This window comes from Tympanuchus pallidicinctus, unplaced genomic scaffold (assembly GCF_026119805.1).
Source record: "Tympanuchus pallidicinctus isolate F22 unplaced genomic scaffold, pur_lepc_1.0 scaffold14, whole genome shotgun sequence".
Lineage (NCBI taxonomy): Eukaryota > Metazoa > Chordata > Aves > Galliformes > Phasianidae > Tympanuchus > Tympanuchus pallidicinctus.
Genome location: NW_026294659.1, coordinates 12,955,846 through 12,983,661, shown reverse-complemented (window position 1 = coordinate 12,983,661; position 27,816 = coordinate 12,955,846).

The following is a 27,816-nucleotide window of genomic DNA, read 5'->3' as shown; positions in this document are numbered from 1 at the left end:
ATTTGGTCTATTCTTTTACCAAAAGACCAGAGAAAAAAGACACTGAAATAAAGGATTTGACAAAGTATGAAGTAAGGAGCACCCCTGTATATTTAGTGGTGACTCCGCAAGCAGCCCAACAATATCATGTGTGTATAAGTAGCTTTAAAGCTGAATGAATATATAGAGAACTTTCTGAAGCATTTCTGAAGCTGTTTTCAGAGCCTTGGAGACATCAGTGTCAAGATATCATTCACTGTACACTGCCACAACAAAACAAACGCCACAGACGGAAGCAAAATATGTTTGTGATTCTACAAAATATGGAAATAATGCACATGGAAAATGGAAATCTTCCTAGCCATCTGGAACCTGAGCATTTGCCATCAATATTAGTTCCAGCAGCACTGAAGCTAACTAGCATTTTGCCTCTGCTTTCAACGAGGCCAGGAATCACACAGAGCCACAAGTGCTCAGAAGGGGAAGCGTAGCACTGGAGAGGCGGAAGGACTCCCTCTCTGCTCTCAAGAGGTGAGGGGTGTGCAGCTGGCTGGGCCACTTTATTTATGTATGTGCTAGATGGTAAGGAAGAGGAGCGAGAATAAAAAAAGAAATGTTTAAACTTTGTGATTCTCTTTGATTACTTTATATAATCTCAAAATTAGTACCAGAAAAATGTTGTTATATGTAACCTATAGTATATGCCTCGGCAAGTCAGAACAAAAAGTGAAAATTTGGAACTCACTGCTTAAAGTGCGTTATTTTGTGCTTCATCATGGAAAAAAATCTGCATTTCGTGCAAAGCACAAGATAAAATCTTCATTATGCACCACGAGGGCATACCTCCCTTCTACTAATCTTCTGGCTGGAATGGTCAGTATTTAACAAAGAACATGAGTGTTATTAAACTGTTAGTGTAGGCTCAAACCTCAGAGAATGCAAAACTTCTGTTGGGTAGCATGCTTTTCTCCAGAACTCCTCCAAGTTCATCCAGATATTCTCAAAATATCTCGAAAGTTCTCTCCTTCTCAGTTCCTTAGCTTCTAAATCAGCAGTTGCTTTTCTAAAGTGATGTGGATGGTAAATGTAGCTTCTGATTAGAATGGGGAAATAAGGGGTTGAAATGAAATAATATTTAAGGTCCCTTCCAACCCAAGCCATTCTATGATTGTATCATTCTAAAAATCTAAAACAGTCCATGCCTGCACCTTTGCAAGTGAATTTCTTACCAGGTGGGAAGGTGGCAGTGTGAAATCTGGATACGTTCTCAAATAATTTGATACTCGCTGCAGGATTCAGGGCAAGTAGAAGAACTTAGATACTGCCTCATCAGGAAAGTGCACACCTCTTCTAGAGCCTGCATTGCATCCACCAGTTTCCAGCTGTTGTTTTGGATACTCTGAAGAGTCTTATGCAGCATTACTTGACTCTTTTCAGGTGACACAATCACTGTCTCTGATTCACTCTTTGGCCAGAGATGGTCAGGAACAGTAGGAAAAATTTTTCCTCTAGGTCTGTTCTGCACCTTCTCAAGCAAGAACAAATCCACATCACAAATAAGAAGCATAAAATTTCTTTGAAAACTGTCGACTTGCCAGACATTAAAAAAAAAAAAGAGAACAAAAAACTACAACACTAAATGAAATACCTACATAGATTAGCACACACTTAAATTATTTCATTATAAGTAGCCTAACTGTTTACAATTAAGGAATACTATAATGACAAACGAGCACTCAAATATCACCGCTATCCCTTTTCAATTTTGTGCACCCCTATTTTTGTTCTTTCAATATGTGTGGAGGTGGTAGATGTGCAGTAGAAGGCACACTGGCTCCAAGTACACATTGCGGCATAAAATCATAGAATAATTAATGCTGGAAAAGACCTCTAAGATCATCTAGTCCAACCACCAACCCATCCTCACCATGCCCACTGCCCAGGTCCCTCACTGCCACATCTACACAATTCTCAAAAACCTCCAGGGACAGTGACTCCACTGCCTCCCTGGGAAGCCTGTGCCACTGCCTCACCACTCCTTCTGAAAAGAAACGGTTCCTACTAAGCAACCTGAACCACCCCTAGAGCAACTTGAAACCATTCCCTCTCATCCTATCGTTGTTACCTTGGAGAAGATGCCAACCCCCTCCTTGCCACAACCTCCTTTCAGGTGGCTGTAGAGAGCTATAACATCTCTCCTGAGCCTCCTCTTCTCCAGACTGAATAATCCCAGTTCCTCAGCCATTCTACATAAGACTTGTGCTCCAGACCCTTCACAGAGAAGTAAGCCCCACAGCAGGCTGCACATGTGCTCCAGGGAACCCTGCCCTCATAGAGCTCAACAGCCTGAGTAACTGCAAAGCTTCGGAGAAGGACCTGTGGGAGGGAGTCAAACACTGCGGGGAGCAGCATGAGGTACACTGAAAGGAGGAATTCAAGCGTGTGCAGTGAGCGTGAAGGTGATAGAGAAAGACATCGTCTCTGTGCAGCCTCTCTGTAAGCAGCTGCAGGCAGGCAGACCTGGTGCTCCTGCAAAGTGTCACTGCAGCAATAAGCTCAGCACAAATCCTAGAGTCCCCTCCTCTGCAAGCAGCCTGCAGGTGATGAGAATGCCTGCCTCTGCAAGGCAGGAGTTGGGGGAGGGTGGGAAATGCAAGGACAGAGATGGAGACAGGTGAGATTTCAGTACAACAAGGTGTTTGCAATGGCTATGGCAAGTAGAAAAACACTGCTGGCAGAATTTCAGTAGAGGATAAACATGCTCCAGGTTTAGGGAGATGAGTAAGGCAATATTGTATTCCTATGGCTAGAATGACTCGGAGAGAAAGATCTAGGAATGACTTGCAGGGGAGAATAAAAGCATGGGATAAGCAGCTAAACCATAGAGAAGGGTCAAATATTAGATGTGGGGGTGAGAGGAGACTAACAGCATGAATTCTTGTAAAGAGTTGTAATAATCAAAACATTGGCAGGGCCTTAACTAGGCAGCCCTGCTGGGTGCCCAGATAATACAGCTGATTTTAATTGCTGATGTGTGCATTTTATGTCATTTGCCTGATTCACGGCCCTTTTATGACCGTTCCGTTTGACCACAAATCAACAGACAGTCATAAAGCATCACGCAAATGACCTCCTCCCTGAACAGGCTGTGTTATCTTTATTGATATTCAATATTTAGTTTTTAATGGAGATGGATGGAGAGGCATAAGGGTAGCAGCAAGATGAGGCGCAGAGAAACTATTTTGAAATAAACAGGTTGACAAAATATAAAGGCAGGAATCCAGAGACATGAATAGTCACGGAGGTGACTGCCACTAAGGTAGGCAGAAATCATCTGGAGGCAAACTGCTTGGGAGCAGCTGACAGATGACAAAACTGTCAGGCAATGAGAAATACATGTATGAAATAGGGAAAGGAGGACCAAAGAGGCTGAAAAGGAAAATCATTTCATAAACAAATGCCATGATTTCACATTTCCCTTCTTCTTCCCTATCACTCTGCTCCCTCCCACTTCACCCTGTTTTCAAGTAGCAGGGTATAAAAGGTTTGATTTCAGCACTGGTATGCTTCACATTTTCAGATGTAGCATTGTTAGCTGGAGGTCTACCAGAGGATGCATATTGCTTCTCTCCCACCTGCTGTTCATTTCATAAACTGCAATCAGTACACAGTCAAGACCTCTATTGTTTATTATGTGATACACCAGGAAATTTCATTAGATCTGGATTGTACTGGCCCAAATTCCTCACATCCTAAGTTGTGCTAGTGGGTGAGGCAGGAATCTATGCAGCACAAGCACCCCACTTTGTCCAGACATCTGAGAGACTGATTTCTTTCCTTTGCATATACCTTTGTACTGTATCACATTGAATTCCTTCACATTGCCTTGAATTGCTCCTAAACTCACTTATTCACTTATTGTGTACGCTCATCCAGGAAGCTAGCGCAGAAACCAAAACTCTCATCCATTTCCATAGAACAGGAAGAAATGACAAATGCACTGTCAGATGTTTATCACATCTGTAGTACAGCACAGGAAGTAGATGTTGTCTTTTGTCATGGAGGAGGTATCTAATGTCCTGACAAGACTGCTTTGGACACAGGGCCAAAACTGCAGGGCTGCCTTGTGCTGATAGCAGCTAATGCTTCCAGTTGCACCTAGAAGCATCCACAACTCACACATGCATATCTAAGTTCCTAAGATTTTTACTTAGAAAAGCCTTGCAAACATCAGCTTCATGGAGCACATGCATTTGCTCCACAGATCTTTCTATATAGTTAATGCAAAGACAAAGGTCTGGCAGGACACAAACCAGATACCCCTCTGTTAATCTGAGATATCTTGGATGGGCACAATGTGCATGGATGGTGTAGGCTGTGACACAAACCCAGCTGCCCACAAATCATCAGCTCGTGCCCATGCCTAAAATGAGAAAAAAATGTCAGTACTCTTCAAAAGTCCCAGTGAAGAGTACAGGTTTCACAGCCACATCAGGCTTTCACAGCCATCTAACAATACAATAGCTTCTACTGAAAGGTTGTTCATGCCATGTCAGTACACAGGACACGTACAGATACGATGGCCCTTCTAGAGGGAGAGGGCACTATGGACTAGAAATTCCAGAAAAAATTAGGAATTCCTTTTTATTTGCCTGTGTATGGTTTCTATTCAAAGGACAAAGACTGCATCTTGGGGATCCAAGAGAACACCAATTTTCATTGACTTTTTAATCTTTCTGTAACACCACGCTTGTACCACTGGCCAAGCCTCATTATTCATGGGAGCAGTAGGCCAGCATAAACTTATGCCCATTTTAGAAATAGGAACATTTGCTAGTTTTATATTTCCCTTCTTGCTGATGTGAAATTACGACTTCAGCTATAAGATGGCCCACTCAGTTCTCCACTAGTGACTCATACTCTCTCATACACAAATGTACTGAGTTTACATGCCTGTCAGTGACATCTCTAAGTGACCACATTCCCCAGAGTCAGAAAAAAATCTAAAATGCATTCTTCAAGCAACTGCAGCTAGCAGTGTCTGATTTGCACTCTTTTCTCACAGAGTATAAGTAGGAGAATATTTCTGCTCACGGACATTCATCAAACTCATGATTGAGATCCAAACTGGGAATTTGAATGAATACTGATGCAAAGGACTTAGTAAAGCTTCATATGATTCCAGGATTCAATCTTCCAGGATTATTTTTGAAGAACTGCATTCAAAAAGTTGCATTGTTCAACCAACCAACCAAAAAAAGAAAAAAAAGTCATAACAAAAGGAACCCATGAAACTGTAATTCTGTTTCACTCCTTACTCATGCTTGGCTATTTTTATGCAATCACATATTCTGATCCATAACCATTCTCTGTACAGGATGAAGAAGGCTAAGCACACACAGTAGTGAAAGCAAGATGTAAGAACTACCTTAAGTCAGATCTTTTTGACCTTGATACTCTTTAGATGTAAGTTGATGTGGGGAGGTTTGGAGTTAGCTGAAAGGGATCGTACCTCCTGCTGTTCCCACAGCATGTTTTGCTCCTATCCACTGCAAAGTGGCAGTGCACTAACCTCTCCTCTTACAAGGAAAATAAGGATGGGTAAATAATTCTCTGATTAGCATGGAATGTTTCCCAGAGAGCTGGATCAAACTACCTACTTAATGCCTCAGCAAAGACAACATAGTGCTTCTGACCAGAAAGCATGATGGGGAGTCACACAATGTGGAATGGATATACCACACGGGAGGACAGAGAGTGAGGACTGATAAAAGAATGAAAAAAAGTGAAACAAAGACAAGGAGTACTTGCCACTTGCAATTTTTCACATGAGAAAGTTGTTACTTTAGTCAGGATGGTGCACATCATCTGGATGTTCATCTGAGGTTATTGGCTTCCATTCCCTTTCTCACTGAGGAGTAAGAGTGGAAAGGGAAAGAAAACCTGTAGCAGATATGTAGCAAATAAAAAGGCACCTAGAGCCAGACCTAAAGCAGTACAGCCATCCATTACTGATACAGTCCTTGACTCTTCCTTTGAGAGACAGCTGCTGCAGAATGTCTTTTCAATCTCCTAGAAGCAAGTAACTCCCACTTGCAGGCCTTTGGAGTGCCATACATTTCTGAAATACCCACATTACTTCCGGAGACAATCAGATTTGGCTTCATTCTCACTCGTGAGTAAGACAATAAGATGTGTCAGATTCGGAAAATAACATCCAGAAAGTGAACCTATTTACACAGAAAATGATACCTTCACTGACAGCATTGCAGTTAGAGGGACTTCTAGGAGACAGTGAAAAGGTTATTTTGAGGATCCTGCCTTCTGTTGGCAAAGCGTTCCAGAGAAACCTCAGAGTTGGAGCGAACAGCTGAGCAAAACACTTGAAGAGTTTGTATGAAGTGCTAAAAACTAATTTGTAGCACCCAGGCATTTGCAACCTGCTCACCCTGTGACAGCTTGCACTCTCCAAGAGCGTGTGCACAAAAACAGCCTCCCTGAAGGTCATGTCTGCAGAACAGCAAGCTGTTACCTGAGAAGGAATGGAGAAGCTCTCCTTGAAAAAAAAATGTGTTGTAAAAAATAATCAACCTGCTCTACTGGAGGGGCTGCATCTACTGCTTCCTAGGTCAGCTATGGAAACTACTCGTGACAAACTGACTTGGAAGGCTGAAGCATGGCCTGTAGAGAAATGTTATGCAAATCCATTTCGTAGAATGGGATACCGAGCCCATTCAGGGAAGACACGTGGCTGACTCATAAGGATCTGAGGTGAGAACATAAAGGCTTCTATGTGACAGTGAGAACAAACCAGATCATGGCCAAAAAGCTGGTTCCTTAACTCCTTACATGTAGACATTTTCAGAAATAAAAATAAAAAATAAAAATTTAAATTAAAAAAAAAAAAAAAAAAACACAGAAAAGGTCAAGCAGAGACACATCTGCCTGGATAATGAGAAGATCAGAAGGGAAAGGAGAATATACTCAGTCTGACATTTTTCCTCATTCCATCTCTGTTTCAGAGGGCTGGATTCAGGAGATCTAGCCTCCTGGCTGCCAAAATTAAAAATAATTTGGGCATGGAGGCTTCTTAGAAAGGTTACCAAGAGAAAAATCTTTCCTTCCACATTCATTTATCCTGTTTGAAGAGAAAATTGTACTTTTAAAACTAGAATGTTTTCATGAAATGATGTCTGTTACTTTTAAAAGCCTTTCCTCTGTCACTGCAGTACTTGTATCACCACTAGCAATGGAGACACCTGGGGTGATCAAAACCAAAGGAAGCTGGAGCAGTTCATGCAAATGCTCCCGTTCCCAAAGAGGCACAAGCCACACAACTCCTCAAAGCCTCTCAGAGCCCAGCAGAATGCTCAGCACACATTCCAGTTCTACTAAGCCATCCCAGCCCTAGAGACTGTAACAAGGACCGGCTGCTGGGCCAACCTTAGAACCACACACCTGAGCAGTGACTGAAGTAGCTGCTAGGACCACAGCCAGTCTGCTGTGATTGCAGTCTCTCTGAACCAGTCTGCAAACCCCCTCAGCCAAAAGCGCATCTCCAGGGTGGCTCAGTAAGTCAGGCACAGAAGTTATCCATGTGAGCAATGCCTTCAGAAATTAGAAGCAAACACAGGATGACCTGTAGCAGGATCTAACCTTCAGAGGGCCAGAAGTGTGGATGATTTCTGAGTCAGACAGGTGAAAATCAAGCATTGATTGGTCACAACTGCATCAGACCGCCACATTTCAAGTTGGATAGCAAGGCCTTCTCTAACTGTGAAAAGTTACTTGTGTGCAGAAAGAGGCTTTGGCAGTAAAAAGAGATTTCTACAGCTTACTGACTTTTTAATATTTCATATGCACGGCTGAAACCAGTATATCTTCCACTGACACTAGCCTCCAGGTACACACAGCTCCAAGAAGGAGCTTTGCATACAAGGCAAGGAGGCAGATATAAGTTGCTGTTGCCGTTAGGAGCGAGTTACTAGCGCTGTTCATGTTTGCATGATAAACAAGTGCCTCATTCAGCACAAACATCTGACTTTACTGACTGATCTATGCCTGTAATATTGCATAGCATTTACGAAGTAAATGAAATACAGTTACAGTTACATGCCACAATAGTTCTGCATTTATTTTTCTTGAGCACAACCACAAGGGTTGCTACACAGTTGAGGTCTTCTGCAGCAGCTGTTTTTTTGCTAAGTCATGATGTCTTGCAGGAAAAAAATCCAGAGCCATTTTCCATTTTTGAGAGCTAGAGAAGTCTGCTCCTGTGTGAATTCACAAACAGTAATACATTTGTGCTATCCTTGACATACAGCACAAGATGTCGTCCTGAACACAGAAAGAATGATGTCTCCAGGTCAGGGCAGTAGCAAAAGGTGCTGGAGATAAGAAGCAGAGATAGAAAGCTCCATGGGGGGGGGGGGGTTCTGCTGCAAAAGAGATGTGGGACTGCCATGCTTGTGTGAGCAAAACATGATCCGCTGTTTGTCCCTCAAGAGATGATAACTAGATGAAGAAAATGGAAGTAGGAGCTGGAGAAAAGTAAAAAGTAAAGAGAGTTTGGCCGCTCTCTTTACTTTTACTTCCCCACCCTCTAAAGGACTTCTTTGAACATTCAGAATGTGAACGTATGCTTTTATCTCAGAAATGTAGAAGGGCTGTGTTTTCTGCAATTGATTTTCAGTCCCTGGAAGGTCTTGTGTATAGACCTAGGTGATTTGCCATGTGCTCTGGGAGCACATCTCCTTGTTTTGTGAGTATGGGACAACTTGCTGCTAACCAGATGCTGCACTTCTCATTTCCTTCACGCACACTAGAGAAGGGATCTACTCTCTAGAGATCACTTTGTCTGGTATGTTTCCACAGTAGCTGACTGATGGGTGCAAGTGTATGTAAGCGGTGCAAGAGGTATAATCAGGTCTTCAAATAAGACCTCTTTTCAACACTGCTCATTTCAGTGTCAGGCATAACTAAACCTACATAGGAAGAGTCCAGGAGCATTAAAGTTCAAATGAAAAATCTTTCAGAGACTTTACAGTAAAGAAACTTAGTGGCAGATGATTAATGTTCTGCCATGCAATATAATGCCAACCACTGAGAAAAAGTAAATCAGAATTAAAGACAGAAGGCAGTGTTTGAGACTTACAGAGCCTCTAGATGTATTAAGAGTTTGGAGAGCACACTTGCAGATATGTGTATGCTTTGGGTGAGGAAAATGGGCAATGAAATCACATTTTGTATCTTCCCTTCACTTACAATAGAAAACCCCTATTTTCTGTATCTTTTCACCAACATGAAAACAGAACTATGCAGAACTATTCTGAGAGCCAGCACATCTCTTTCTCCAGAGGATACATACATTACAAGAGTACATATATATCATCATTTTCTCTCTCTTTCTCACTGCCCTCTTGCTATGATAGCAAATTTATCATCAGGAACTCACATAAGCTTTCATTAGTGTGTTGCCAGAAATGCAAGTGGGCATTAACCTTTTTTTTTTTTTTTTAAACCAAGCTTTCTACAAAGGCTTTTCATACCTCGATAAAAACATCTGTATACTTTTCTGCTATTACAAAGCTGAGTTAACTATCGTTGATAGTGGTATATAACAGCACAGTAATGATGTGCTAGAAGTGAGGTTTACTTCCACAACCTTTTCAATAATAAGGCAAAATAAAAAATGTATTAGGAAGGGAATCTTTCTGCAGTCTTCCACTCCAACTTTATTTTTCTCCTCTTATTCCCAACTGCAGATCTTGTTCATATAGAGAGGGCTTGATATTTATTTCTTGACGTATCTACTGACAGTACTGCTGATAACAATGTTAATATTTGAATTTATAAATAATAGGAAGGTGGGCAAGATTTGAGGGGCTAACATAATTGCAAGAGGATACCACCTACATTTCCACATTAACAGCAAGAGTCAGCATAATATGCTCCCAGGCTCCCTCCAGCAATGAAAATCTAAATTCAGCCAGGACCACTTGTGCTTTTCTGACATGTAATTCTTAATGGAAGTTCTAATTCACAGTATGATCAATTCCTATTAAAATTAGGTTAACCAAACTCAGGAAAAATAGCTTCATTTTAGGCACACTGTAAACACAATAATTCTCTATTTATACTCATCCCTCAAGAGTGTATGTTTCTAAACAACAGCTACTCTAAGAGATGAAAACATAGCAGAAATATTCTTGAATTGTTGGAATGTGGTTCCAAAGAATTGCTTTCCAGATTGGAAATGATTGCACATTCCACTTACAGTTGTGAGACAAGTTAATTAGACAGATACTATAAACTACATAGTAATTTCCAAGTAACTCCACTGGAAATGATGGTAATTACACAGTCATTGAAGTAAAAGGGTCCAAAATATAAAAACAGAGCTCAGATGTCTATGTGCACGTAGATACTTTAACCTCTGCTTTTTTTTTTCTTCTAACAGTTCAAAACAGTGAGTACCTTCCTGCCCTGTATGCATGTTTCTTGGCAATTCATGGCTCAATTTGAAGTATTGTACCATTTTGTGAGACTCTGAATGCAGTCATATGCCTAAGGGCTTTGCTGGACTGGAGCTATGGCATTTGACAGAGTGCATGACTGAGCCGCTAGCCGTTTCACCTCCACTGTATGATACCTCTCCATTAAACTTCATTTCTGGTAAGAGGGCAGAAGCATGGAGGGAAAAAAAAGAAAAAAAAAATTAGAGAAAGGGCTTGTGTATAAGGCATGTCTTTACTCAGAATGCCATGCTAAGTTTAGGGTATGCTTTGCTTTGGGACTTCAGCAAAATACTTGGTTTCTGGTCCATGCCTTTACATATGCCAACATAATGTCTTCATCAGAGTCTATCTTGGCATTAATGACATGAGAATGGAACTCTAGAGCTTTACTTTTTTCTAAAGAAACACATCTGTATGCTTGAAAATAAGTGAGGCTGATCCAAATCCCTGCTGGGGTGGGATCTGTGTGCCTTGCAGAAAGGTTCTTGTCACCTGAGTCAGCCAACCAAGCCCTGGCAGGTAGGTGCTTGCTTCTGAATTAGAGTGCACTTCTATGCACAGTGGTGGAGCTAGAGGTCTTTCTCTTCCCTTCTTGTGGTCCCTTGGATTTTCTGCAGGGACTGAGGGATAAAAGCAGCATCCTGGCACTCCACCAAGCCCACAGACCTCACCCGCCACTGCTTGTAGGGGGGATTTGTCTCCCTGTTAAAGCCACCTTTACTCCATCTGAAGTAAACAGATCAGCAAGCAGGGGGCTTAAAGGCCAGGATCAAGGTGTTATCAAGTACAAATAGCTGAAGGAAGACAAAATACTGTTCCAGAAATCTCTGCCACGATGTGGAACACACTGAAACACCATTTTCAGAAGGGAGAGGAGAACAGCAAGGGATGGGCACTGCTGATACATGGAGAGAGAGAGATGTAAGTTGGGAGAGAGTTAGGTGGGATATATGGAGAAAGTTTGTTACATAAAGGGTGCTGAGGCACTGGCACAGGTTTCCCAGAGAGGCGGTGGATGCCCCTTTCCTGGAAGCATTCAAGGTCAGACTGGAAGGGTTCTCAGCAACCTGATCTAGCTGTAGGTGTACCTGTTCATTGCAAGGGAGTTGGACGAGATGGCCTTTAGAGGTCCCTTCCAACTCAAGCAGTTCTATGATTATGTGATTCTATTATCTTTTGCAGGAAATAACAAGGTAAAGATGAAACGTAAAGATTAGGACTGTCCCTTTATGATAATGGTCTCCATGAAAGGCCATGTGACACCTGAAGCAAAACATTTCTTAACCCCCCCTGAGGGAAGCGAGTAATGAAAAGTGATGGAGATTATTTTAGCCTTTGATGGCAAGGATGAGCGGCACACTGTGGCCCAGATGTGCTGTGTACAAAGAGAACAGTTCAAGTCTTCACATCCAGGCAGGTACAAAAAAGTAAATCCGTCAAATAGTCACCTATGTATTTCTCTTCCCTCCATTAAGATTTCATTGTGTGATTCAAGAAACATGTCATTTTAAAACCTTAGAGGATAAGTTGTCAGAATGCATTGTCCTTTTAAGACTTCCTTTGGTCTCTCATTTAAATCTTTGAAATGCTTTGTGAGGTTTTTTTCACATTCACTTTGATTTCAATATTGTAGAGATGAGCGTGCCTTCCCTCTTGCGAGTTAAGAGCTTAAAATATCCTGGATAAACAAAATGTGAGGTATGAATTGTGAAAATGACAATTGTTCCTTACAGCCCTCTATACGCAAAGCAGGTCCAAGTCTCACAGACCCTTCAAACGTACATCTCCTCCTTCTGGTGATTACAGCTTAACACCGTACTGATAATAAAAGGTAAATGAGTTCCTACAGCAGAATAGGTATCAAGTCTATGAAGCTTTTGTGAACGTGGATGCTGCTCTTACCATTATGGGCAATTAGAGCGCTTTGAAAGTGTGTTGCCTGACTTTCTGTTGCTTGGTAACTGGTGCACCTAATTCTTTCTCTAAGAGGTCACAGAAATGTCAGAAAATCCATTTTGTTGGGTGGGAGGGGGGGGAGACAAATGCCCCCATCAGAATAGCAGCATATAGATTCACTAAAAGAACTTCATGTCTTCCATTAGCAGATAGAAAATAGTATTATTATTTGCCCAGCACTACAGAGCTGTGCAATTTCTGAGCAGTGCCAACTATATAACATTCTTACTGTGCCAAAAAGCTTAGGAACTGCAAACACACTGATGAAATTTGGCATGATACAGGTCAATGTAATTCATGGATACACTGACAAATAGCCATTACTGGCCTGACGCTGAGCCTGTTGGTGTCAATGGAAAAGCCCACTAAAATGGCCATGGTTCAGCAAAACAAGTTTTAAGGATTTTCTGAGACTGGAAGCTTTGCAAACATTGACCAGCACAGGAAAAAATATGAACTAGAAGTAAGCTAATGAGGCAGGAGATGAAATTCTCTTCTCTGAAGAGAACCAAGTTGCAGTTTCTGCAGCCCCTGAAATGCTTTCATTGGGTGAACAAACTAAGTGATGTCTGTGAGGGAAGAGCTTGGCTATTTTTACCTGCATTTTAAGGAACAGGACTTTGGAAGTATCTCTCTTCTTCAGCAAATTTGCAGATCTTTTTACTTTTAAGACAGGTCCAGTAATACACACTATTCCCCAGAAATGGATAATGTTAAAATACTGCTTCACTTTAACTTGAGCAAGGCATGCAAGTTCGCAAAATGCAGTTTAGATGAAATAAATGCCCCTGAGATTAAATGAATTCATTTCAACAGAGATGCAATATGCAGGTGTTGACCGCTGACCATCAATCATTTTCTTGCAGAGCTGGAGGCTTCCTGGTGTTATCATTGTAATCATTCTGCAAGAATTTGCAATCATTTTCTAAAGGGGTGGTTAGAAGGAAGGAATGACAGACAATGCATTCTGCATTAAGAAACCAGAAAAATAAAGCGTAATTTGCTGCTGAAACAGGCTGCACCATTTGAGAAATAGGATGTCTATGCAAAATCTAGACCCCTCCAAAGAACAGCCTCAAGGTGGTGGGCAACACAGAAAAGCTCCATGTCCCTGACCAGCTCACAGAGCTTCCACACAACACTGAATAAGCCAAAATCAGGCCAGCACCTAGTGAGGGATATACTGATGGGAACCTAGAACTTCATTGCCAGTGTGTTACTGAAAGAGGACAAACTTGCTTTTTTCCTATGATCTTCCATTTAAAGGATTTATTCAGGTCAGAATTATCAAAAGAATATGAGTATGGTGCTGTAATGCAAATCACTAACATCACTAAAACACATATTACTGAAAGAAGCAGATCTTTAAGACAAAGAAGAAAATGCAATCCAGATACCACAGTGCCTTTTGCTCTTTAAATGCATGCATTTTAGTCACCACTTTTTCTTCAGTGGTTTGAGGAAAGTATATCAAATCATATCCATGGGATGATATCATGTGTTTATATATAGGAAGAGTTAGTATGATCCAAGAAACCATATCAGTGAGGATTTCATGCATACCCAAAATAAATCAGTGGCACATAGTCCAGGAAACATATCTTGACAAAACCCAGCAAAACTTTGCAGAGATGATTGTTCCATTATTTTGGTGCACAGACTAATATGGTTTCTGAAACTCTTTAATGCATAATTAAATTACATTGTGATGAATATAACTGTTTCTTCTGACATGATTTTCCAACGTCATAATAGAAAATTGAAAAATGTATCATACAGTCTCCCTGAAAAAATGTAAACTTACAAAAAAATGTTTTTCAGACAATCAAATTTGGTAGAATTTAGTGGATTGAAGATTTATAGAAAAATAGACCTATGAAGAAAAATGGAATCCAGAGGTGAATCATCAGGAAAACAAGAAAACAATGATGTTGCAATGCATCTTTTCCCCCCCGGAATAACTGTGGAAGCAAATCTAACATTGGAGAACGGGCTATGCCATCTACATGCAAACCTGTGCAGGCTATGAAATGGATGCCTCTTACCTTCCCACCTCTTGCTTTGAGTGGTTCAAAAGCTCTACAAAGTTCACAAATGTAGTAAAATGATACTAAAGAGTCACTGACATTTAGGTAACGCAAAAACTGTGGAGAGACATACTGATACTCGCATACACATTTGGTAAATAATCTGTCATCTTCAGTTCAATGACCACACTTTGCTATTCCCAGCAAACGATTCAAGCCAGAGTTATTCAACATGCATAGGCCAATCTGGCCAGGGCCTTGAGATCATGTTTTTTGAAGGCTCTGGTGTTCACCTCACATGGAAAATGTAGGACATTTAGCTAATGTGGAAAAGCTTTTCTTGTAGACCCCTCACTAAAGCACTAGGGCACAAATCTGAACTTCTTGTACACCAGTTTTTCCATTTCAACCCCTGGAAACTCCCTACTGGACTGCCCAAGAGTGACATGCTGCTGAAGGTGGTTGTGCAGGTCCTCTGTACAGATGTGAAGACTACATTTGCACGTAGAAAGAGCAATGGGCAGGAAAATGGCTCACTGTGTGGAGAGGACAGGAAAAGGGAACATTGTTCTGAGCAGACAGCAGCCACAGTCAATTTACAGGAAGAAAAAAGGATCATGAGGAGGCTTTACAACCCATGGATTAAGCAAGCCTATCTCCAGCTTCTTCCTTAGAAGGAGCTGAATACCCCAAGAGCGCCTGCTATCAAATCTCCTTCCTGTGAGTGAGCTGTTGCAGTATTTTGAAGCACACTCAGGCACCTAGAAAACACTCAGAGCACTACTTCACTGAGCTTGCATGATTCTCCATAACCTATCTAATAGGATATTTTTGTGACAAAGGCTACGACTCTGATGTAGTTTTGCTCAACACACATTTCCACACTTATGTGAAAAGTCACATAAGTGACTGGAAGATCTACAGTCACATCCTGTGAAAAGGGAAAACTGCATCATGGTCTCTTTGATAGGCACATTTGGTACCCTAAGCACAGAAGCTGAGACAACATTGCATTAGCTGTCTCAAGAGGCAGCCATATCCAAGCTATCCGACCTGGCTCTGCTGATGCTCGAGCTCACTTTCTCCAAATGGTTGGTTGTTTCTTGGTAAAAATTACTCCATAGAAATACATGCATATACAAGGTGAAAAGAAAAAAAAAGCCTACAATTTTTCATTTGGAAAAACAAACAGGAATGGAGACCTTCAGAGCATGGCCTAACACACAGGCTGCACAAGGTGTAAGTAAATGCATTCCCAGGTCCAAACATGAGGACTTTGGTGATTTCAAACAGAAACCAAATGAAGCCTTATCTACAGAGCAAGAACAGGAGGAGAGGCAGATACACCATGAGCTGCAATGAGATTTCTCTAGTGTGTTATTCTTTTTAAGTGGAAACATGTGGTGGAAGATCAAGCAGCATCCTTTTAATCTCCGATTGTCCAGCTCCCCCTGCTGTAATTACATATTGGACACAAATGGCAACAGATGTTCAGCATCTAAGCTAAGAATTATATACTTACTCAATATCCTAGTGACTCAAAACACTGATTGGGAGCCTGGAATTTAAATTTACATGGACTGACAAATGAAAGAGCTCCTAGACACAGAGGACATGTGAGGCACAGGGAATATTAACAAAAACTTGAAGATGTGCCCTTAATGGAAGGAGACAAATAGACTCTGGATATTAGTTAGAGTGTTTTTAATTACAGCGATTTCTCCATGAATTATTTTAATCCATCCTTCTTATAAAACTAAGCCTCCATTGTTATTTTTCATAAAACCTAATCAAATCTCTGCAACCCTGTGTATACAGCTAGATAGAAGGTTCTATCTAATCATTTCATTATGCATCCAGTGGGCAGTCTAATTTCCTCGTATTAAACCTAATAAGGACAGATATATTAGCATGTATTTGATCTTATCTTCCTTGAGATACATGATCCAGCCATATAAAAGATTTTTGCCTGATTTCCTGAAAAATTTAAACAAATTATTATTACTTCCTATCACTGGGGTTGAATTTAGCCCGATGTATTCCTCGATCTACCACAGTACTAGGAAGGAAGATGCTGAGTTGAAGAGATGCTTTACCCTACATTAATAATTCTCCCTCAAAAAATAATTCTCCCTCAAAATTTACAAAATATAAAATTCACATCAGAGAAGGAAGGCAATTCGGGGGTGGCACATGAGCTTCCACTAATTGCATCACGCTGCAACCACTCATGGACTCCTCTAACTCCCCAAAACAGCAGACTTGCTCCATTTTTCTCCCAAACAAACAACCATTTGCATACACCATGGGTAGCCCATACCAATTCAAAACCCATAATCCGATTCCTCCCACTTTAGTGGCTCAGGCACAAATACAGATTTGGATGTTCTCAACATTCAGAGGGTGCATATGCACACAAACAACAGCATTTCTGAGTATGACATAAATCCCTCTACTCATATGCACATCACAGTTAGAGCAGATACTTGTTTATGCAGACGTTTTCCAACAGATAACTGGAAAGACTTCTAAACCCATTAGTTCCACTGAACATTATTGAAAATGTTGCATTTTAAAAGTGCATTTTTTTATATATGAGTTAATTTTTCTTGCAAGATCACAAGCAGGATCCAATCTTGTGTTTGCTGCCAGATGGCATGTTGGAAGGGTATAAACTTATTTCACATAGAGAGCTATGTGGCATGAAAATGCTGTTCCTACACTTCTAAACAGTCGTGCTTCTTTGAATGGTTTAGCTTTACATTATTCTTTCAGTAAGCTCATAAGCTTTTCCCATTTTAGCTAAAGCCTTGTGAAGTTGCTACATAAATACTACAGAACCTTTGGTGAAATTCTTAGTGATAACTATTCCTCCCCTTCCCTTTATTTTACCAGTTGCAAAGCAGAAGACCCAGGCACTCAGCAGATGTCCACAAGGGCAGAAGAGACCACCATTGCCAGGTATTGAAGTAGCTGAGAAAGTGATTCACAAACTCAACGCACATCTGTTCTGATAAAGGAAGAAGCAGGTACACCAAGCACTGTGCCTGCATCAAGTCCCCATGAAGATAGGGCACAATTTGAAGCTTAATCTCCACCAGTTTGAAGCCTTTGTTTGTTATCATAAAAAGCTAGTGATGCCCATAAAATATCAGACTCTCCACAAAGACCACCTATGTATTTTACCTCAGTTATGAGTAAAAAACAGGAAATTCTTCAAAAATGCTCTGCATAGTATACTGATGGGTACATACTATAGAATCACTGAATAGAATCATAGAATCATTAATGCTGGAAAAGACCACTGAGATCCCCCAGTCCAACCATCAGCCCATCCCACCACACCCACTGCCCATGGCCCTCAGTGCCACATCCACACAGCTCTCGAACACCTCCAGGGATGGGGACTCCACCACCTCCCTGTGGAACAGCTTTACATGTATAGCTGCCATGTAGAAAAACAAAATAGCATTTGATTTGCAGCAGCAGACTTTGTGTTACAGCCCTGCATGGTTACCTGGTGCATTTCAATTTTCTACATAATTGCTTTGGAAATGTAGGTGGAAAATGTCTCTCTCTTTCCTTCAGCAATGCAACACACGGCCTGCACCCACTGCTAAAAACTGTATCGGTATCAATCTCCTCAGCATCACAAACACACCCACGTGTGTCTGAATCCTGAAATGCTTATTTTGCAAAGCGTGCCAAAAGATTTACTTTCTCTTTAGAACTGTTTAATGATGTTGTGGGGATCAAAGGAGCAAGCATTTTCATGACAAAAGGAATTTGTACTCCAGGCTCTACAGCACAGACAGTGATTAGTGAGTCACAGAGCAGAAAGTGTCTGGCTTTTCTCTTTTAAATAAGTGTTGTAGCATTTACCTAAACATTACGGTGCTGAATCAGTAGTTTCTCAAGTCTTCACGGTGATTGCTTCAACTGCATACCTTTACCCGGTACTGTGAAGGAAGGGAGAAACATGAATGAACAAATCAGGTATTGAAGCAGCTGAGAAAGTGATTCACAAACTCAACGCACATCTGTTCTGATAAAGGAAGAAGCAGGTACACCATGCACTGTGCCTGCATCAAGTCCCCGTGAAGATAGGGCACAATTTGAAGCTTAATCTCCACCAGTTTGAAGCCTTTGTTTGTTATCATAAAAAGTTAATGATGCCCATAAAATCATCAGACTCTCCACAAAGACCACCTATGTATTTTATCTCAGTTATGAGAATGAACAAAATCTTAGAACTTAAAACTGAAGCATTTACTCCCACAGATACAATCCCAGTCCTCACCCTTCCTCCTCTTGACTTCTTTGGATTTAAGCTCCACTCCAACCATCTTACAGCCCCTGCTGTGTTGCAGCAATATTCCTATCTCCCCAGTGCCCACGTTGCCCCAACCCCTGCCCTAGGCAGGGCTGCCCCCCACCAGCTCAGGCTGCCCAAGGCCCCATCCAACCTGGCTTTGAGTGCCCGCAGGGATGAGGCACCACAGCTTCTCTGGGCAGCTGTGCCGGCGCCTCACCTTAGCAGGCATTTCATTCTTGTAAATTTCTAGGGAAACCTCCAACTTCTTGAATGAAATGAAAATCTGCATGAAAATAAGCCGTTTTCTCCCCAAACTTGTTTATGAAGGATAATAATAAAACCTTCCAAGATCTCTATCTAAACTGAGATCACATCTTATTTTTGGTCTGCTAAGACTTCTTTTCCCCTTTTACAGATCTGCCACCAAGTATTCATTCACTTTCATTATAATTGCCTTCCTTGCCTTCAAGCAGCTTGTTAGCAATCTTTCTTCATTTCTGTTGTTTTTTTTTCTCAGTGTGTCTCAACTGAGAAAAAACTGAGGGGACCATCATGCATCAGGTATGACACTGCAGTGACAGTGGCCCCAGTGGGTTGCATATCTCACAGCTTCTCCACTGTGTGGCTTAATTCCTCCCAGCATGGCTGGATCTGACTTACTGGTGCTGGCACAGCTGCCCAGAGAAGCTGTGGTGCCTCATCCCCGGAGGCGCTCAAGGCCAGGTTGGATGGGGCCCTGGGCAGCCTGAGCTGGTGGGGGCAGCCCTGCCCCATGGCAGGGATTGGGGTGGCATGGGCTTTGAGGACCCTTCCAACCCAAACCATTCAGTGACTCTACTCGTGAAAAAGCAGCTAGGATAGTTTTAGTGCTCACCTTTCTTGTATTTCCTACTGCACAGAGCAGGAAAATATGTTCTGCTGCAGGGCACAGCCCTTGCACTATCACTGTCCTGCTTCTGAACCCAGAAGGCTTCACAAGGCCATGGGCAGAAGCAGCAGCTCACCTACATGTCAGTGGCATGGGAGAGCTCAGTGTGCGCTTCTGCTGCCAGGCACAGTGCTGTATGAGCAGAATCTCTGCTACCAGGAACTCTGAAAATCACTCAGGGTCCTAAATTGCAGGAAAGATACTGTTCAGAAGAAAATGTTACTGGAGCAGGAGCGTTCTACATGACTCATGGGCAGCATAACACCTGAAATATTTCTGCGACGTGAGAAATTCAAAAGAACATGCCAATATACTCAGAGTATTTCCATACAGATCCCTGAATAGATGTTGGTAAATGTAACTGAAGGAAAGATCATAAAGTAGTACTGAATTCCTACGTCAAATATACCTAAAAACACGTATCTTTACTTGCCTGGTTTGCTTAGTGTTAGGAGAAGAGGGAATATATATGTTTGTTATACTGACATTAAATAACTTAATACTCTGACAAAGGTTATCTCAGAGATGGTATCTTGTAATGCCTATCCAAATAACCATTTTCCAAAAAAAAAAAAGGAATATTCTGATTAAAACTGCAGGCCTGGGAAGAGTAGGGAGAAAAGTCTGCAATACCGTCAGTCAGATCTGGAAGATTGACATGAAAGCAGATTGCTCAGCTGGAAACAAGGCTTGGCTTTTTGAGAAAACTTAAGTCCTGTCTAATAGAGCTAGAGGCACACGTGGCTAAGGCTTTCAGGAGGCCGTGTACGTAGCGATATGACCTTCTTTCAGCTGAGTCACAGAGGGAGGCAGATTCTGGGTTGGGAAGGAGATGTGGCTTCAAGGTATGAGATGAGAACAGCTTTCTTGATTCCAAATGAGAATTTCACAACCATTCACTAAAATTCATGTTCCTGATTTCATGACCACCTCCTAAGCAAATATGGTCTGAGAGATCCTAAGCACCCACAAATCTTAATTGTGCCAACAGCAGCCGCAAGTATTCAGTATCTTTGAAACTTCATTTTACTTAGCTGTCTTTTGACAGATTAAACCACCTAATATTTTAATGCAATTTTTATTATCTTGAGTAATATTCGAGAGCTGCAACTTTTTCTCTGCTAAGGCAAATTCTGCAGACCTCACGTGGTTCATTGGCTCTCACTTGTCACCATCCTTTTGTTAGAGTGTTGACACCCGAACAGATGGTATTCCCAGAGCGATCTCGCTAATAATCAGGAGTACTGCTCCCTGCCTCCTTTTTCATTGCTCTTTAGCTACACTGCTGCACTGATGCTCATGCTTGATTGATTACCTGTTATTGCCTCCACCTCCCGCACAGATCTGCTGCCTCTGAAACGTGCTGCCCAGTCTGATAAGTGAGACCTCATTTCATTGTCCCTGGATGGATGCCCTGGCATGTCACATTAGTAAAATGCATGTTGTTAGATGAACCCACCTCCTCGAAAGATCAAGGGATCAAGGTGAGCCTATACCATTAACCAATTCCCCTTCCTGTTTATTTATTTCTGTGTTATCACCCGGGGTTTACTGTGATTAGCTTCAAAGATATTAAATAACACTAAGCTTAGAACAGATTTTTGGAGAAAACTTACATTAACACCCTCATTACCTGCACTGCTCTCATGGCCCATTAGTAAGGCTGGTTTAAACCCACCTTTTTGCTGCCTTTCTGTCTTGATTTTTGTTTTATCAAAGGGGCAGGCCTGAGCCATTCAGAAACCTCTGAGAAATCACAGCAAACCATACCAACAATTACTCTTTGCTTTATTAAAAACTGTGAAGTTAGAATAGAATCATAGAATCCTTACTGAATGCTTAATGAGAGAAATGTCAATTGACATCACCATGCAACCTTAACACAAGCTTAATTTTTGCCCCACCCCAGGGAGGAAAAAAGGTTTTTCGGGAGTTTTATTGGATTTATTGTGAAATTAACCTGTTTGAAGTTTCAGGAATTATACCAGTTAGTATTTATAAAAATTAATTTTGTCCAGTAATTTGCAACTTTAATGCTAAAAGTCAAGAACAAAGCCTCACCCATTTTGTGTAACACATTTGGGTGAAAGATATCCAGTCCTGAAGAATTTAAAACATTATTACTTAGTAGCTGATGTTTAATTTCTGAGGAAAAACAAACAAGCTGTTACAATGTAAGTGAATCAGTCTGCACCTTCCTGTGGTGGAGTCACCTTCCCTGGAGGTGTTCAAGAACCATGGAGATGCAGCACTGAGGGACATGGTTATTGGGCATGGTGGGGATGGGCTGGTGGTTCAACCAGATGATTTTAGTGGTCTTTTCCAGCTTTAATGATTCTATGATTCTAATTAGGATGAAAACTCTGTCATTCTTGCATGGGTGAGGAAATGGATAAGGGGAAAAAAATCCCTCTTACAAGACTTCTTTCAAAAACTGAAAAGCACCGATTGTCCTTTATCTCTTACAAAGGAATGACATTTTTTCCAAAAGGAGAAAAAGGCCCTTAAACTCCCAAAACAATTTTACCATAGTGAATGAAACATCCAACTGCTTGGATCTGCATCCCATATTCATAACAGACTCCAGCTCTTTCTTTTTTCATGAACACAGGCCTTTTTCTTCACACAGGCAGGTTGTGAAAAGTTATCTTCCTTAAATATTGAATCGGGGAAGGGATTTATTTGCTTCTCTGGCCACTTGTTCCATTTGCACACTTTCTCATCTAAGTTTTATTTACCCAAATCCTTCATAGGTTGCCTTCTGCCTCTGATAATCCTTTTGAAAAAATGAAATGCCATATTTGATGAGTTCCAAAGCCCCACTGTTTTGGCCCTGTGGCTCTGACACTGGCTAGCATCAGCTGTGCCAGAGGCAGATACTGATGAGCTGCCTGCCCAAGGAGTCTCCTGATTTCTGATGCTTAAGGCATATTTTAATCTTCATCCTCTCTCCCTTCTCCTTTCCCAGAATCATATTTTTAAAGCTCACTTCAGTACAACTACAGGCAGGATAATGAGAGTAAAATCCAATCACCTGTTTTTCATGGGGATCAACAGTGAATCTTTTGAGTCAAGCCTTTGACAGAGAAATAGGCAGTTTCCATAATGGAACTGTGACTCAAAACATATCCCGTTGATGGTGGAAGGGATTATTATTGAACTACCATCCTACAAACTAGAAATGTGTTTTTGAACTACTGCTTTTAGTGTATATTACTTCACATTCACCATACTGAAGCACGTAGCATCCCTTGGTTAAGAGAGATGATTTATTACTGCTGTGTGAAACTTCAGTTGTTACTGTTACTGCAATGGTTACCATATGCAACCTTAAAACATCCTAAGTATGCTTTATTAAATGTTTACAGCCATCACAAATAGGATGTATTATATAACTAATACAATATGCGTAACAAAGATTAGACATGGATGACACACAGTTATATCATGCCCCCAACATGTCCCTATATTTTCACATCAGCCTACCTAACAGATCTGTAAATGGAAGGGCCATGCATAATAAATACTGAAATTTTTCTATTTAGTGCTATCAGGAGATGTTATACCAGTTTATTTATTTGTTCTATACGCGGTAGAAAAATAATTATACTATATTGTGAGAACAACCAAAAAATGCAAGCAAATTTATGAGAAACAGACCTCAAGAAATGAAGGGACAGATTCAGAAGAAGAGGTCACACAGCTGAAACAATGCCACCGTGCCCCTGGCAGAGGGTGCCCTCCTTGCTAGAAGGCTGTTGACAATGCCATTGTCAACAGTTGCTGCTATGTAGAGCAGCAAATGACATATAGGGACATACAGGGCACCCAGCAGCAGCAGCAGTAGTTTTTAGCTTTATCAGGTTAGCTGTGGTATTTTCCTTCATGTCTCAAGTCCTGGAGGCAAGCAACCATATCACTACCTCAACTTACTTGTTTTTTTAAAATGATTTCTTGCCTCCAAGTTTGCAGAGAAATGTTTAACAAATATGCTGTTAACAACTCAGAAGACAGAAGGCAATTGCAAAAAATTTTTAACTTATTTTTCGAAGTCTTACGCATTATTCTTCCACGCCTGTTTTAGCCTGACTCATCTTGACTAAAAGCTTGGCAATAGCAAGGGTTGCCAATGACTCTAAACAACATTCAAGTGAGAAACTGGAAGGCTGGCAGAGGTAATGAGGTTTGAGGATAAAAAATAAATCTCCCAGCAAAGATATGCATCTAAGCAGCCTTACCACTTGAACCCCAGGCATGCTGGATGGCGTGGCATAAAGTGAAGGTGCACAGAGCAAGGAGGGGAACCTGCTGCAGAGAGCCCATGCACAGAGCATCACGCTGCCATGACAACTCGCTTGCTGCAGTCCCAGGGAGCACGCTGCTGAAACCTGCAGTTCAGCACACAAGCAATGATTGAAGCTATAATTTATTCTTTGCTCTGGCCCATTTAGAAAAGCTGCTAAACGCTTACCCAATTGTTTGCAGGATCAGAAGCAAAAGTGAAATTAAATTTTTCAGTGGCCTATAGCTACATTACAGGGAGCAAAAGGAAAAAAAAAAAAAAGACTCAGAATTATATTTTATCTTTTGGTTATCAGAGCCTTTTTAAAGCATTCCTCTTAAGGTACAGTTCATAGTATTTGACTAACTGGCATCTGTGATACGAATGTGTTTTCAGGTTGTGCACCTTATTTTAGTGCAGCTCATGTATCTGTTACAGCATGAAAATGGCAGAACATCGACCCTGAGAGTCCTCCGAGCACAGAGGAGACATTTTGTTTGCTAGGAGCTGATGAAGTTGCCTAAGGTGATACAAACAACTTGAGAAAACACTTCTGTATTAGCTTACCTCTTTGAAGAAAAACACATACTTTGGTAATTTCTTAAACAAGAATACATATATGTTTAATGTCTGCTTAATATCTCACCTCTACACTCCCAGAAATCGGCTTATCTGCCATGACATTTTGTCTGCCCAAGCAGCAGGTCAGTGCAAGCCTCAGCAGTCCTCAAATCCAGGCTTACACAGTGACTCGCTCAGAGCCACTATGATGCCACAGTGGAAGTAAGCCAGTAGGCAGTAGCCCCAAAAGGATGAAAAACATTGGAATTAACGGCAATTCTCACGGCCTTTAAAGGTGACTGGAAACATATACACAATGACTGACAAGGATAGAGACAGCACCAATAGCAGAGACCTTCAAGGAGGAGACTCTACAGACTGTGAGCAACCTGTTCCAGTGCTCTGTCACTTGTACAGCACAGAAGTGCTTCCTGATGGTCAGTGCCTCTTGTATTCCAGTTTGCGCCCATTGTTTCTTGCCATGACACTCAGTGCCACCAAAAATAGCATAGCTCTGTCTTCTTTACACCCACTCTTCTGGCATACATTGATATGATCCCCATGGAGGCTCTTCATTTCCAGGCTGAGCAGCCCCAGCTCTATCAGCCTCTCCTTACTGGAGGGGTGCTCCCCTTGATTATTTTCCTCCTCCTGTTCAACAGAAAGCATTAGAATTTCACAGATAAGAGGCTGTATGTTTTATGAATTACAGAGTTCAGTACAGAAGATCCTTCATGCTGAGCAGGTAAGCCTGGAAGATTTACATGTCTGAAAGATCTGCAGTAGTGAAAGGCCTGAGCCTCAAACACCTGCTCCATCCATTACGTCTGATGAGACATGATCAGACCACAAATGGAACCCCTTTTATACCACAGACTTCTGTGATTTTGGAGAAAATCCCTCAAATCAGGCTGTAAGACTGCAGTTGCTGTAATTAGTTTGGTGATGAGGCATGGAAAATTGGCTTGTGACTGTGACCAGAGCCACCAAGTTTGTCACAATTAAACTGGCATGGCTGTGGGTTTTGTTGGAAATAAAGGCTTCTGTATGGAAGCAAAGGTGGGAGTAAAGGTAGACTGTAGGAAGCAATGTATGGTTCTGATGACAAAATCTGCCACTGTAACAGAAGAACATCGTAGAAAATGGCTCCACAGAAGTGCTTTGAAGCATATTTTGAATGTTATGCATTAAATAGCAATATGCAATACTGGATCTTCCTATCTACTCCAGTGCAGCTCCTCTGGCGCTTCACACATTTCCTAAGCAAAAATGAATTTTCTTTCCTGTTTCCAGGCCTGGCGGCTGGCCTAGTCTGTGACCCAGCACTCAGCTGTGCACTGAGGGAGGCTTCAGCAAAGTTCTGCCAGTGGAGCAACATTTGCAAAGCCCCCTGGTGCTCCAGCCTCAGGGCTCTTTCATGAGTCAATATGAGCCTTGAGGATTATTAATTTTTTTATTTTATTTTTTTTATGAGTGGTTCCTGGTGCTGACCAGAACTTTTTCACTCAATGTCTCATTTTCCCAGGGCCCACCAAGTACTTTCTTACCCCAGCACATTCTGGCAGGGAGGGAAGCGATAGGGGAACATGTCCTGCTCTGGCAAGGGCAGGAAGTCATGTAAGTGTGCAGACAGACATATGGTATCAATACACCAGAAATTAATTCATCCCAAGAAAAATACCCCAGTGGCAAAAACTTTTATAAAGACGAATGAAGACTTAAATTGCATGGAACAGTGTGATCAATTAGCATTTTTTCGCCTTGTGGATTTGTTTTACTTTTGCATTTGTAATTACTTAAATCAGTGTTCTTCTCAACCAACATAATTCACAGGCCTTTAATGCCATGCCTTTCAAAACAAACATGAGTCACAGCCCCTAGGTAAACTTCCTGGGCTGGCAGCGAATATCATTATTGTGTGATTGAGTGCACAAGCTGTTTCCCAGATTACTCAAGCTCCTAAAGCTAGCAAAATACATTGCCATTTATTTATTATGCTCATGATAATTACAATTATCATCACTGCAGTGCCAATCTGTTTGCAGCAGAATGAAGGCCTCTTCACAATGTCTCCAAGGATTCACTGTTAGGCCTGAGTAGTTAGCCAAATTATGGGGCCTTGCAGGGTTTTTTTTTCTGTTAGAATGAGAACTTACTAAGAGGTATGAAGCAGCACACTCCTGTTCATTTAGCAACAACTCACAGAAAGACTGGAAAACCCCTGCTACAAACCTCCTATTGTGCACAAAGCACTGTCTCTGTCTTTTCTTAAGCACCTTCCAAGCACAGGTCCCAGTTCAATAGCACGTACTTTGAACTTAAAAATTAATACATATTTCCATTTTCCCATAAAAGCGTCTTTTCATATATGTAAGAATCTGTAGAAATTACATAATGTCTGAGAACGTGTACAAAGTAAACATGAAAATGTCTCTGCCTTTATTTCAAGGCAGATCCTCAGTACATCTTCGCACTATGAAGGAGGAGTCAGAACATAGTGAGACATTAGGCCAGAGAGAGCAGCAAAACCCAGATTGTGAGCAGAGGGGGTGGGAACATAGAGTGTAGGCAAGTGAGAAATGTGAGATCATTTATCCAGCCCTGCAGCAGTCTAAAAGAATACTTAGCCTCATATGGTGCTTTAAATCTTCAAAATCCTCAACTAACATTAGTCAAACTAATGAAATTAGTCATCTGAGGTCATATTTTTATTTTCATTTTAAAGGAATTTTTCTTAGATGACTTTGATGAGTTGCATTAATTTTAAACTGTACAAATGGGTTCTCTTAACCTACGTTAGATTTCTCTCAAAATCTCTTCTAGCAAACCATCTCTAGGTTATCTGTTAGGCCCTTGAAGGCTCTTGACATAATTAAAAACTATGTTTCCAGGTAACACATGTTATAATGCTAGATGACATTTCTTGAACAAGATGAGACTGCATCTTTGGGACCTACTCTGGTTAACTGCGTTTAGAGAGTTGTCGTGTCAATGTACTTCCACTTACTGATGCTCAAATATGTTCAGTACAAGTGCATTAATCTCTGTCTTTCATTTTCATGTACAAGGAGATGCTAAATAAGCCTCTATACTCATCTCGGTGGGCGATGCAGATGATTGTAATTACTGTAAAATTATTGAAGATTATTTTACTGTATTGAACCTTGGCAGTTCAAATATGAACCTAAAGCTGAACTACAAACTGAGTCAGCTCTTGGATTGTATTACTGTTATTGTTACTCATTTGTGTT